Genomic DNA, 14,266 nt, shown 5'->3' with positions numbered 1-14,266 from the left:
CTTCACAAAAGTCCTAGTGGAGTAGGGTTGTAGCATTAAGCTATTCTGCTCAGCATACTTGGCTAAGATAGTAAGAGAATCATCAGCCTGGAGGAATCCAAGGGCTGTAAGATTAGTAAGCATCCCTAAATTTACTGAAAGGCTGCGAAGCTGATTGCGGGTAAAGGCATAACTGAGGGGGTTAAACTGTACATAGCCCCAGAAGAGGGTGTTGGTGGCGGATTTGAGCTGGGTCCACCATGCGAATTCGCGTTTGTGTGGGCCAAATACAGGGGGAGGTCTGTGAAAGACTCCCCTTCCTTTAATGAAAATTTCACCAAGAGCGCAAATGCTCTTGGGGGACTGGAGATGACTGTGGGTAATGCCATGGCTACACAACCAATAAATTCCAGGGGGAGAATACAAGCTAGAGGTGTTGGCCCATCTAAGGAGCATGTTTCTTTTATCTTCAATTGCGGGGTTGCATACAGCTGTGACCCAGTAACGACGTGCCCAATCAATGGTTCTAAGGCCAACTGTTTGCTCATTAGTAGAAAACGCAAAGCGGGAAGAAGATAACCATGAGTTGGCATCAAAAACAGTAATGGGGACATTAGACTGATTAAGGGTGGCTAGAGTGGACTTGAATGCTTGATAATACCAGCTGGGGGAGTTCCCTGGCCTATAAGGATCATCATATGTATGCCCCCACCCCCAGTGACAAGGGGGTGGGAGCATACATAAGTGAGAACAGTTGGGATACGCTCCCCAGGAATGGCGGGAGGTGGGACCCAAAAATACAAAACGGGCTGGCAGGAGGCCTGGGGTCAAGCACAGAAATAAAAGTGCTAGGGGTCTCAAATCGATCTGATTGGGTAGAATTACAGGTAAACAGGTGTCGCCAGGGCCAATCAGGTTTATCACACTGCGAGACGGGTTCCTCGCGAGACACATCTTTAAGGGGGAGAAACTCAAGGGAAAAGGAGTCCCCCCAGGGATGGATAGGGGGCTAGAGCATACCACACACTGGTGATTTGGGGGAATGGAAGAAACATCGCCTGAATTAGCGGCCAGGAGTTCCTGACGGGCATAGGCTGGGATCCAGTTCACCAGAGGGTTCAGATGCAGCTGATTTGGTTGTGAATAAACCTGAAACGAGAAAACAGAGGATGGGAAGAGCCCTAGGGCAGGTCCCATTATAATCGCCGCCTGAGCCAGTTGTGATGAACCAGATGGGTTTCTGACTGGCCGGTGCACACAACTTGATACGTATTGGGGAAATGGCCAGGCTTGAGAACCATGACTGGAAGGGGCTGCGAGCGCCCGGATGCTGTTGGGGTGCGTAGCCATACTGGTTCTTGGGGGGTGAAAACCAGTTTCTAGGGCGGGAGTGGCTCTGGATCAATCTGTGGCCACCGACTATAAGCCGCATTCAATGTAATAAGGGCTTGAGGCAGGGCCAAATGCCAGCCTTTGTAGTCAGGTTTTCCAATGATGGCACGGAGTTGCGTTTTGAGAATTCCAGTGCGGCGCTCTATGACACCATTGCTATGGGGGTTGGTAGGGGAGATGGACGTGAAGCCGGGCGCCCCATTTGGCAACTAACGTTTCGAAACTATGACTGGTAAATGAGGGGCCTCCATCTGTTTGGATTTCAGAGGGGACGTCCCAGGCTGCAAAAACTTGAAGTAATGCCTTGTTAACTGCTGGGGCTGTAGACCGCCTGAGGGGCGACCAATGGATTTGGCGCAAGCCTAGATCTACAGCTACCAGCCCCTTTGGAAACAATTTGGCTCCAGCTAGGGGGCCAATTAAATCTAATTGTCAATGATGTCCAGGGCTGAAGAGCTGGGGTCGTAACGCTCCGTGAGCTATGGCAGGCTGGGACATCTGGCGACTTGCCTGGCACTGCTGACAGGCATGAATGGCTTCATTACAGTGCTTATGGATCAAATCCGCTTTGCGGTACCCGTGGGCTGTAAGAACTTGGTGAAGGGCTTGCCCAGGTAGGTGTTCCCATTCCTCATGTAGCCATGTTAAAAAGGGGTCTTGGGCTTCTGTAAGGGCGATAGAGGCTACCTCGGAGCTGCTAGGGTTCTCGGCCTTAAAGGCTTGGAGGCGTTGGTCAAGAGCGGTATGTAAAGGATTACTGTCAGATCGGTGGGAGGGACAATGAGTAACGAACCAGGGCAATTTGGTCTTATGCATAAGGGTAAAAATTTGCTCCCATAATTCCTCATGTGCTTGCAGCTGCCCCTCACGAGTGAGGATGGATACCCCGTAAGCGAAGTCTATATATACGCAGAACGACTTGAGTACGGGGATGGGCACAGGCGAGGTGGGAGGCGGCTAGGAATATGCCCTGGACCTCAGCTAGTTGTGCTGAGGCATGACTTGGGAGGAGCTCAGCCTGGAATACTTTACACTGTTAGCAAAACATACCGGCATGGGGGGAAGGGGCCGTGCCCCCATCGGACACGATCCATGGTTCAAATGCACTAGGCTAGGCTGGGGTCCTCAGTAGTGGAACTTGAACATAATACCCATTGACTAAAGGCTTTCTGCCCTGTAAACACCAGTTTCTCCCAAGTGCCTGATGAGCCGTGAAACTGCAGGGCTGGGGTAAACGACAGCCATGGGATGAGCTGTACGTGGGGGTCTTGGAGCTTTCCGCAGGCTAACTGAGCCCAAGGGGTGGCCAATTTAACCCCGAGGAGCATGTGTCCTACTGACCCATATCAGTGCTCTGGACTATTAAAGGTGTGAGTGTTGTGATATACCGCTTGGTTTTCTTGGGTGATCACGGCACTTGTGCCGTGAGCTGTGATTGACAACTTGATGAGGATTGGATCTTTTGGGTCCCATCGGTAAAGGGCTGGATTAGAGTGAAGCCGTGCTGTTAAACTATTTATTGCCTGATCGGCTTCCTCAGTCCAGAACAGCCTTTTTCTTTTTGCAAATTGCTGGACGGAAGAAAGAGCATTGAGTAACATGGCTGGAAGAAAAGCTCGGTGATAGTTAAGTATTCTGAGCACCCTTTGAATTTGTTTTTTTGGGGGGGTGGGTTCCCACCTTAAACTGGGTTTGTAATGAATGGTACGAGGAATGCTGGAGGATCCTTTCCTCCACACTGAACCCTAAAAACTGGAACGAGGTTGAGGGCAATAGGCAGCTTTTTGCCTTATTAACCTCCCATTTGTCATTATCTAGAGCCTGAAGAACCTTATCGGTAAGAGTTTGGACGGGGCTAGAGTCAGGACCACAAATAAGGATGTCGTCTACATAATGAACAACCTCACATCCGGGCTTGGGTGAAACGACTTGAAGGGTCCGACTCAAGGTCTCAGTAGCACCGGCTGGCGAGTTCTGATACCCTTCAGGGCAGACCCGCCACTGATACTGGGCGACTTCATATGCGAAATTGAGAAGCCCTTGTGGGTCATAAAGGGGAATCTGATAGAACATATCCTTAAGATCAAGGGTGCACGCCCATTTAGCCTGGCAATTAAGGATGACGCGTTCAATTGTAGGTAGATCCCACTGGCTTGCGAACGCAATAGTCTCAATATATTGGTTAGCCGAACGGTGATCAATAACCGTACAATACTCATTGGGTTTATGAGGCTTTGGGATGTCCCATGCATTGGACATATCGACTAGTGGTGACACAACAAATATGCTTCAAGTTGAGTTAAAAGTTGGCTAATGGCGGCTTTTCCCTGGGGGGATGTGGGGATAGGTTGATATTTCCATGGGGTTGGATTACTAGCACGGGGTTCGTGGGGATTGGCAATTAAAGCAGCAGGCAGGGCAGTAACAATGACTGGGGCCAGCTTAAAAGCCTTAAGCTCACCCACCCCAAGGATGGCCTGATCTCCTAAAAGGGTGGTAAACTGGACAGGGTGCCCCAAAGGGTAGCTTTTACTTTAACTTCCGGTCGAGACTTGATGCTGTTAAGCCCTTGGATGTGGATGACACGACCCATACGTTTGTGGGGTATGGATGGGGGAATAATAGATACTTGGGCGCCTGTATCTAATAGAAACTGAACTTCCTGATTATCACGGGTAACTAGGGGAAAATACGGCCTCGGATCACAAGACCGGGTGTTGACCGCCATTATGCAACTGGTCTTGAGTTGTTTTCCTGATGTGGGCCTTCCGGACGGTCCTCCCACCCCAAAGTTATGGCTAGCGCTTTTTGTTGTTAGGGGGTTAGCTTGCGGTCAGCATCCTTGCTAAGGCCTCCCTTATATAATAGGAACCCCAAAATTTTTCGCTCTATATAAGAACGTTCGGGGTACTTGGGCTTAGCCCTAGGGGCTACTGTGCGTGTGGCCACTATGGGTGGTTGGGGGGTAGGCCACTTTAAGCGATCCATAGCCTGGAACAGGGAAGTGACCGGTCGCCCTTGGAACCCCCGTATCCATAATAGCGTGCTTGTATCTCCAAGGGGGCTACTGTCCAGTGCGATATCTACTGCTTGTTCATGTACAAGGATACTGGCAGAATCAGTAACAGCAATAAGCCTGAAATGAGCGTAAGTGCTGTTGTGCTTGTGCTAAACCTAGTGGCGTTTGCACGGGATCCCACCAAACGATGGATGCCCCTGCAATGGTATAAATTAAACTGCAGGGGGTAGAAATACCTTCTTGGGGGAGCTGGAACACTTGAGGGCTATTTTGGACTTGTAAGTACGCTGCCACTGGAACAGAAATGGGCCAGATAGGGGCAACAAAGAGTACTCCGCGAGCAGTCCCTCTAGACCAGGAGGTGCTTCGGGAAAGTAAGGTTGCTTCCTCATGGTCAAACAGCTCCTGGCCGAATTCTAAAATGAGCCGTCCCAACCAAGTAAATATTGGCTCATTTGGTTCTCGACCAGTGTCGCTAATAAACTCCTTCATTTCCGCTTTGCTGCGGGTGCACCATTCATAGGTGATATTTTGAGCCCTGGTTGTGTCTACCTTAATGCCCGTTAACTGCACCAGCATGGCCTCAATGGGACTGGAAGGAATTTCTTCGGGAGTTGGGGGTGGTAAAACTGGGTAGAAGCTGGGAGCTGACTTTTCTAAATTCACTTTGGGGGTAAGGGGTGGAGCTGACGGATATGGTGGGGAGAAGATTCAGGAATTTTAAGATCTGGCAGGGAGGAAGGAGGTGAGGTTTCTGATGATGGTTGGGTTGCACCAGCAGCCTTGGGGGTATCACTTATATTTCGAGCGGTGGAGATTAAAGCCCCCATTACAATAGTTAATTTATCTAGAGCTAAGCCTAGGATTTTGTGATAGGCACTGGCAACAGCCTCTGATTTATACTGGTTGGGACAAAGCTTTTTAGATACCTTTCCATCCTCTAACTCCTGCATGAGCTGAATTACTAGCTCGTGTGCAGGGCCCCCGTTTGGGAGTCTCGGGGGTGGGTGGGCGGACAGGTGCCCCCAGCAGCTTTTAAAATCTTTTGGGTATCTTTCCACAATCGTGCTGGATCGGTGCCAGCACCGGCTTCCCCCAACTTGATACAAGTCGGCCAGTAACTGGCCTCTGTAGGGGTTAGCCAAAGGCCCGAGTGGCACGTTAAAAGGCAGCCTGCAGTGCCAATTAACAGGCTAGCAGTATAGGTTTGACTCAAATAGCCGACTCCGATAATGCAATTCCAGCTAATTGCCTCAGAATACCCCCGATCAAGTAAGATATGGTGCTGGAAATGGTTAAACTCATCATCGGGGGTTTTATCAGTAGCTTTAGTTCGCCACGGACAATTATTGTGGGTTGGTGGCAGAGAGCAATTTTCCTCGCCCCATCCTGTTCGTGACGCCATGACTGGGACATGTAAGGTTTGAGTGGCTATTTAATGGGGGAGGAACAATGGAACGCGGCAGAATTGGGTTTAAAAGCCAAATGGCTGCGTTTATTCTTCTTTAATTAGTAACGGGGACAAGTTACAGCTTGGGCCAGGGAAAAAACAATTTATCAACTAGAGCTATTATCTATTTAAACCATACACTTCTTCATACAAAAAAAAGAAAAAAAAAGGGAAGCAAAGGCAGGGAGTATAGGTTATAAAAGTAACCACTTCTTCTATACACAGAATAAGGGACAGAAGAAAGGAGGCAAGGAGCGGGGGGAGTTAGCAGAGGCAGAATACTTGCAGAAGTTACAAAATACGTACCACACTCCAAATACAGCTGACCAGCAGCATAGGCACCGAGTACATAACGAATTAGGGATCGTGGTTTTATTTCGACACGACACGAGCGGGCAAAATCTGGAGGAGACTCCTGGCTGACAAGGTGATCAGGCCTCTCAGCTAACACGCAGGGACTCCTACTGATTTTGGCGTGGGACATAGTTTTATTTGGGGGTCCATACTTGTGTCAATTTTGGATTGGTTCCCTTTTTACACGTGTTGGCATTGGATTGGTTCCTAGCTCCTTCACCTTCCGGGTTCTGGGCTGGAGCCCCTTACGTCGGCAGAGGCTGCACTCGGCACACTGCCTTCTTTGTCCGAGACAGGCTTTCATGTCCATATATGGCTCACGGGGGGTTCACCCGACACACTACTGGTGCACCCGGCACACTACTCCTTTGTTCCTGACATGCTTGCATGTCTGCACACGGCTCTGGCCTGACCGACAATTGGCCAGGCCGACAACTCGAGCAAGGGTTTAGGGTTATGACAGGTGGGAATAGTGTCTCAGCGTGTCCATGAGTGTAAACTTGTGATCAGCTGAAAACCTGGGCATCATGACTTTTCCAGTGCAACCCACATTGACGTTCATAAATTGCCCTCTGTAGTCCACAAGAACTTGCGTAACAATGGAGTAGTACCCTTTGCAGCTTTCTGTCTTGTACCAGCTTTACGGTTTTGTTCATTTTTAACGTTCTAGTTCTGTGTCTATCCAACACAGCCTTGGTCTTCCTTTCTTTCTAGTTTCTTGCATTCTGGTATGTATCACCATGAATGATCTCCAGTCTTCTTTCCTGAATTGTTATTTCCCTCAGCCAGGTCACATCTGCAGTCAATATATTTCATTTATCTGCTTTCTGACTTGTTCAGCAGTATTGGCACAACAGTTGTCTCATATATGCTTCATGTTTCTTGAAATGTCTTCAGACTTTCAGATCTTCCAGAATTTTTTAAATGCAGTAGTGGCTAGTTCAATTTTTCTTCTTGTCATCCTGACAGTTCCCATTCTCCATGCTGATCTTCAGTCCGAATGTTTTGCCTTTTGCCTACTTTGTGAATTATTCTCTGTAAATCCTTGTAGATGTGTACACCTACTCTCTGGCATCCCATCCTTGTCTCGGGCAGCTTAGCAATATCTGTCCTTTGTTTTCCTTTTCCCTAGGGGTCTTCATCATATGACCAAGACTGGAGTCATGTAATACACCCTTTCTTGGAGCTATGTCATTAGCATGTAGTAACTAAAACAGTCTCTTCCCAATCTCTGTGGGTCACAGTTTCTCTTTTCTGTGTCTGGGTGCTTGGCTGTTTCAACTCTTGACTTCCTCCTCCCAGCCTCCTTCTGGACAAATTTAGGGCTGGTCTACACTAGGGGGGGAAATCGATCTAAGATACGCAACTTCAGCTACGTGAATAGCGTAGCTGAAGTCGAAGTATCTTAGATCGAGTTACCTACCATCCTCACGGCGCGGGATCGGCGTCCGCGGCTCCCCCGTCGACTCTGCTACCGCCGTTTGCATTGGTGGAGTTCCAGAGTCGACAGGAGCTCGTTCGGGGATCGATCACATCTAGATGAGACACGATATATCGATCCCCGAGAAATCGATTGCTACCCACTGATATGGCAGGTAGTGAAGACGTAGCCCTAGATTCTCTGTCCCCCACGTGGCAAACAGTCCTAAAGCCGGCCCTGCCTGGCACTCTAATTCCTCTTTGATTCATGGACTCACTTACCTCCCTTCTTTATAGATTATTTCTTTCCCCTATAAACTCAGCACATTCTCTCTTCTTTCTTTTTCCTCTGTTTGTTTCTCACCTGCTTGCAACAGCTCTGTAGTTATGTTGTCATTTTCCAGCACCTTTTTCAGCCTTTCTATTGAGATCTTTACTACTATTTTCTAAGAATTCTGGTATCTGCTCTCCCCTATTTGTATTGGGAAGCTTCTCTAAATCCATTTCATCTACTGTGTTCTGCACATTTTGCAGCTCTTCAAAATATTCTTTTCATTGCTTATTTTTGCTCGTTCATCCTCAGTTATTTACTTAAGCTTTTCTTTCACTTCCATCTTCAACTTGTATGTCTGACTCAGTTCTCTTATCTTTCTCTTTTATGTATTCTTCACATTGTTTGCTTATCCAGTTGTTTCTGTCTCTCCCTGCTTTCTGTTTTATCTCTCTGGTCAACCTATTGTACTAATCTCTTAGACTAGTGTCTTTCTTTCACTCTACTTCAGCTTCCTACACTTATCACTCACCTTCAGCATTTCATCTGTTATCCACTCTACTTTCTTTGTTTTGGCCCACTACATGTTCAGCTGCTCTTGTAATCCCATTTTTTACACTGTTCCATGTCTGTTCAACATTAATTTTTTCTTTCACCAGAGCCATGATGTTTTTCTGCATGGCTTTTTTTGTATTTTTAGATTATGTCTCGCTTTTTCAATTTGTCCATGTCATAAGTCTTAGTTCTTGGCACTTTTTAGGCGGTTCTCAGTCTCGACATCATTTGATGCCAACACTAATACATGATCTGATACTGGCCACAAATGATCTGCATGACAACACACTTGATTTCTATCTGTGATTCGCAAATACAAAGTCTGTCATCTCTTTGTTTGCCCATCAGGTGATATCCAATCCATTTTCTCTGCAGCTTTCTTTGTTGAAATAGCCTGTTTGTTATTACCAGGTTGTTGATTAGGCAGAAATTTAGTGGCTTTTCTTCTCCTTTTCTTCACTGAGTCTAAATCTGTCTATTTCTGGAGCTCAGGAAGTCCAATCCAGTCCTACTTTTGCATTAAAACCTCTCATCTCTATTACACTTTTTGCTTTCAGTGTAAGAGGTGATATCATGTGAAATGCCTTAAGAGCCTGGCTTGCCTTCTGCTTCAGCACCAGTTCAACTCCGTCCTAGTGTCCACCATCAGTTCATCGTGATAGAATTGTCCTTTGCCTTCTCATCTTGTTTCACATAGACCAGTGATTTCCCACTCGTATCTTTTCAATTAGTAGATTATTGCAAGTGCTCCAGCATGGTGTAATGTTCTTGTATTCCATGTTCCTATACATGTCTTATCCTTCAAGTTCATCATGTAATTCCCTTTTCTGTGTGTTGTTGTGTGTGTGTTCTGATCACATTCTTTTCACACATCCCCCACCTTGGTTTCCGAGTAATGAACAAGTTGGCTCTTGTTTGGGCAATGAGCAAGCTGGCATGCTTTTGTTTCTCCTTCCATTCTTCATTTGGTTTCTATCATCCACTATTTGCCAAGTATTCAACCATGACTTCTTGGCTTTCTGGTTGATCAGTGTATCGTAATTTGTTTGCCACACTGCTGTAAGCTCTCCACTAGCTTGCTATAGCACTTTTCTGCCTTGTTATACTTTGTTTTGCTGGCTTCACTGTTGCAGACATTTGTACACTTCGTGGGCCAGACATGCCCTTTCACTAGTGTTTGTCACAATTAGTTACCCTTGGTAGATTTAGCATTCAAGCCAAGGCAAGGTCCCAAGGTGTGGGCCTGTGATGCGCACACACAGCCACCCAGACCACTGCTGAGAGTTGTGAGTTGCCAGGACCAGGTGCGAGCAAACCACCCCTGTGGGTGTGGCTTTTTGCTATGCAGAGATACTACCTTTGAACTCACCCTGTATACCCCATCTCTGACTAATTAAACAGAAAATAATTTAATTTTAAACAGGATTTCATTTAGTTATCTAATGAAAACTTCATGTCCAATATAAAAGGTTTTTATTATTATTTTTTTTTATGCAAGACCAGAGAGGCTAGGAATGTAGTCTTGACTTAGTGCTGGCTCCTCAGACTTGTAGCACCCGTGAGTTACCTATTATATGTGGATTAGTTAATTAGTGTTAAGAATTGTGCAGGCTCTTGAGGCTGTGCTGAGATGTATAAATCTATACTTTTAGGGAGGTAACTTAAGTTTTACTCTTGTGTCCTATTTTTAATTGCTTGCTTAGTTTTGACAGACTATTCTTCTAGTTCCTTTGATGTAGCAGCAGTTAGTTACTCTCCCCCAGGAGCACTCAAAAGAATTTTTGGGTTTTATGCCAGATGATTCGTATTCAGAGTGGAATGACTATTTATGAAAGCTACATGGCCAGAGACAATTTATTATAGTTGAAACAACTTGAATTAATAGATGCCAGCAATAATAGGATTGAGATTGCTTGTTTATGAACAGAGTATTTTAGTGAGCAAACACCAGCTGTGCGTGACTAAGGATGGCACAAATCCAGCTGGGAGACTGTGTATGTTTATCCTGTCACTATGAGGCAAACTCTCTAGTCAGCCGCCTTTAGAATCTCCTTTTCTTCCCAAGAAGATTTGCATTCCAAAGTAAAGAGTGAAACCATTTATTATGGTGTGAGAGGCAGAGGAGCCAGGGGTAAAACAGTATGGAACAAATTAGTGTGTAAGTTTAAGCAAATGGCTTCTGTGTAGTTTGGTTACGTGATGGGCAAGTATCTGATTTTACATATTCTAACCTGCTCCTTGTAAAGGGAGTTTAAGTAGATTTGGCACCAAAAATTGTGGTACTTAAAATTTGTCATTTTTAAGGAATAGACTTTGGTTTCCATAGCAAATCATTTGATTGCAAAAGAAATATATAAAAGCGTTTTTAATATAAGGACTTTCAATATTTTGTTGTGTTGTTAAAGAAGCAGTCAACCAGCAGAAGGAGCTCTTAAACAATTGTTTTATTATCTTCATTATCACACAATGAAATGATAAACATAAACACATTGCCTCATAATGCAGGAGAAATGGGGAAAAGTTAATGATTAGCTAAATGGAGAAGGACAGCAAACACAGTTGGATAAAAGTGTATTCAGCTATTAAGATAGTATTATAAACAATGTAAAATGGAAAAACAAAAAGGGAAGAACTTTTAAATACAAAATTTATATATTATGTATAAATATTGTGTGATTAGAGCTAATTCTTGTGAGTTTTGTTTTGTTTCAAAGCTTGTGTATTCTTTGGTTGAGGAAAAATATAAATGGTTCATAATCCACCTGGGTGTGTGGTGTGGTGGTTTTTATTTTTTTTTAATCCTTGCAGTAAGTTAGTCTTGCATAGAGCTGGGTGAATAATATATATACAAAAGAATACTTTATTAGAAAAAATGTCATTACTTTTGTATATATTTGCTAATATTCATGTTGTTTGTCCAGCTCTATAAAATGGGCAAATGATTAGAGAAACAAGGACATGGGTTAATTTAATTGAAAACTATCCCCACATGCATTGAATGTGTCGGAGGTAGGCAAATAGTCTTGTGACATCAGTCTCTTACAATGGAAATGAATGTGATATCATTTGTCTCTCTCAGAATCCAGTAGTTTTCTGCTAGGTTTCTCAGAGACATTTTGTATTTATTTAAATACAGGTATCTGAAATAACTAGCATATGTGATTTTTAGGGCGGTGTGGGAGTCCTAATATGGATCCTGTCCTGCAATCTGTTGGTGGGGTCCTGTCCTGCAGTCTCTTGCTGGTTAAACATTCATTGAAATAATCTGATGTGTACTTGTGTCAGGATGCCATTATTGATTTTTTCCATGCTTGAGAGTCCTCCTCTTATAGCCAGACCATGAACTTGCAGTACTTCCTAGGGTATGAGATCTTGTATCCACATTTTTTTACTAACAGAATGGAGATTAAATTCCATTTCCTTTTCTATAGAAAGCATACGTCAAATTGCCTCACATCCATTAAAAATGGATTAGGTATGGGAAGATATAAGAGTTTATTTATGAGCATGTAAAATTAGAACTGCAGTGTAAAGCGGTTCGGTCAGATCAGGATATCTTGAGGTAACACTCCCAATAAGCCAAGAAATCTATTTTTGGTACTCCATACATGAGAAGCACTTCAGAAAATGGAAGAAGGAAGAGTCTCATGTGAAATTCAAGAGAAACTGTTTTTTCTTGATATTATCAAAATCAGCTGTTGGAAGCTTTAGGAAATAACATGAGTTGAGTGGCTGAATATTTATAATGTGAAGAAAAGGTTATGCCCCATTTCTACCCTTCTTCCCCTCCAGTGTCTGCAGCATTGCTAACCACAAGGCTTTTCTCTCTACACATTGATGGTTGGTTGGTTGGTTTGTTTTTTTCGCGTGTAGAGTAAGAAGCTTTTTAATTGCTATTGGTGTTAATAATACTAGTATCCTTCTGTAAATTTAGAAGAAACTGTGTACATTGACTAGGAGATGTTAATTACAGTTGATGAAGTAGTTTTGGTAGTGCTGAGAAGGGTAAGGAAATTGCGGGCCTTGTGTGGGTCAGCTCCTGTTGTAGTTCCTGCCAATCCACAAGTGAGAGACCAAGTTGTTTTTCTAATCGATATGTGTTTTTATTAGGGCTGTCGATTAAGCACAGTTAACACACATGATTAACTCAAAAAATAATTTGTGATTAATTGCATCATTAAACAATAGAATACCAATTGAAATTTATTAAATATTTGGATTTTTTGTACATTTTCCAGTATACTGATTTCAGTTACAACACAGAATACAAAATGTGCACTGCTAACTTTATATTATTTTTATTACAAATATTTGCAGTATAAAAAGATAAACAAAAGAAACCCTATTTTTCAGTTCCTCATACAAGCAGTATAGTGCAATCTCTTTATCGTGAAAGTGTAACTTAAAAATTTAGATTTTTTTTTTGTTACATAACTACACTTTCAAACAAAACAATGCAAAACTTTAGCGGTCTACAAGTCTACTCAGTTCTACTTCTCGTTCAGCCAATCGCTAAGACAAACAAGTTTGTCTACGTTTACTGGAGATAATGCTGCCCACTTCTTGTTTACAATGTCACTTTGCATGGCACTTTTGTAACTGGCATTGCAAGATGTTTACATGCCAGATATACTAAACAGTCGGATGTCCCTTCATGCTTCAGTCATCATTCCAGAGGACGTGCTTACATGCTGATGGCATTCGTTAAAAAAATAATGCGTTAATTAAATTTGTAGCTGAACTTCTGAGGAGAGAATTATATGTCTCAGGCTCTATTTTACCTACATTTTGCCATATATTTCATGTTATTGCAGTCTTGGATGATGACTCAGCACATGTTGTTCATTCTGAGAACACTTTTGCTGCAGATTTCACAAAACACAAAGAGGGTACCAGTGTGAGATTTCTAAAGATAGCTGCAGTACTCAATTCAAGGTTTAAGAATCTGAAGTGCTTTCCAAAATGTGAGAGGGATGAGGTCTGGAGCATGCTTTTAGAAGTCTTAAAAGAGCAACACTCTGATGTGGAAACTACAGAACCTGAACCATCAAAAAAGAAAATCAACCAAAAATGAACATACATCTCTCCACACTGCTTTGGATTGTTATCGAGCAGAACCTGTCATCAGCATGGACGCGTGTCCTCTGGAATCGTGGTTGAAGCATGACAGGACATACGAATCTTTAGTGCATCGGGCATGTAAATATTTTGCGATGCTGGCTACAACAGTGCTATGAGAATGTCTGTTCTCACTTTCAGGTGATGTAAATAAGACGTGGGCAGCAATATCTCCTGCAAATGTAAAAAAACTTGTTTGAGCAGTTGGCTGAACAAGAAATAGAACTGAGTGGACTTGTAGGCTCTACAGTTGTACATTATTTTATTTTTGAATGTACTTATTTTTTTGTACATAATTCTACATTTGTAAATTCAACTTTCATCATAGAGATTGCACCATGGAACTTGTATTAGGTAAATTGAAAAATACTGTTTTTGTTTTTTACAGTGCAAATATTTATAATAAAAAAATACAAAGTGATCACTGTACACTTTGTATTCTGTTATAATTGAAATCAGTATATTTGAAAACATAGAAAACATCCAAAAATATTTAAATAGATGGTATTCTATTGTTTAACGGTGCAATTAATATCTCTAATTTTTTTAATTGCTTGACAGCCTTAGTTTTTATTATATTTATACCTTTCTAAGAAAATCATTGGTATAAGTAGTAGTTTTACTTTTGAAATCCATATTGTTTTAAAAAATATTTGAGTTCCTTAAATTCTCTTATTTTTAAATACATATTTCATATACCTGCATTACA

The 14,266-nt window shown here is 43.1% G+C and overlaps 1 protein-coding gene across 6 annotated transcripts in view; it reads left to right on the top strand.

Annotated features, from left to right (window-relative positions):
• Positions 1-14,266, top strand: part of NUBPL (nucleotide binding protein like) — a 151,177-nt gene that overhangs the window by 11,946 nt on the left and 124,965 nt on the right. The window contains exon 1 of one of the 6 annotated variants that reach the window (XM_030559325.1): positions 10,533-10,597. The exons of the other annotated variants lie outside the window; for them this stretch is intronic. The gene's annotated coding sequence lies outside the window, so the exon portion shown is untranslated. Of the gene's footprint in view, positions 1-10,532; positions 10,598-14,266 lie in introns of those variants that run through there. 6 annotated transcript variants of the gene reach the window in all.

Source organism: Gopherus evgoodei, chromosome 4 (assembly GCF_007399415.2).
Source record: "Gopherus evgoodei ecotype Sinaloan lineage chromosome 4, rGopEvg1_v1.p, whole genome shotgun sequence".
In the NCBI taxonomy this organism is placed as follows: domain Eukaryota; kingdom Metazoa; phylum Chordata; order Testudines; family Testudinidae; genus Gopherus; species Gopherus evgoodei.
This window is presented reverse-complemented; position numbering and strand designations above follow the sequence as displayed.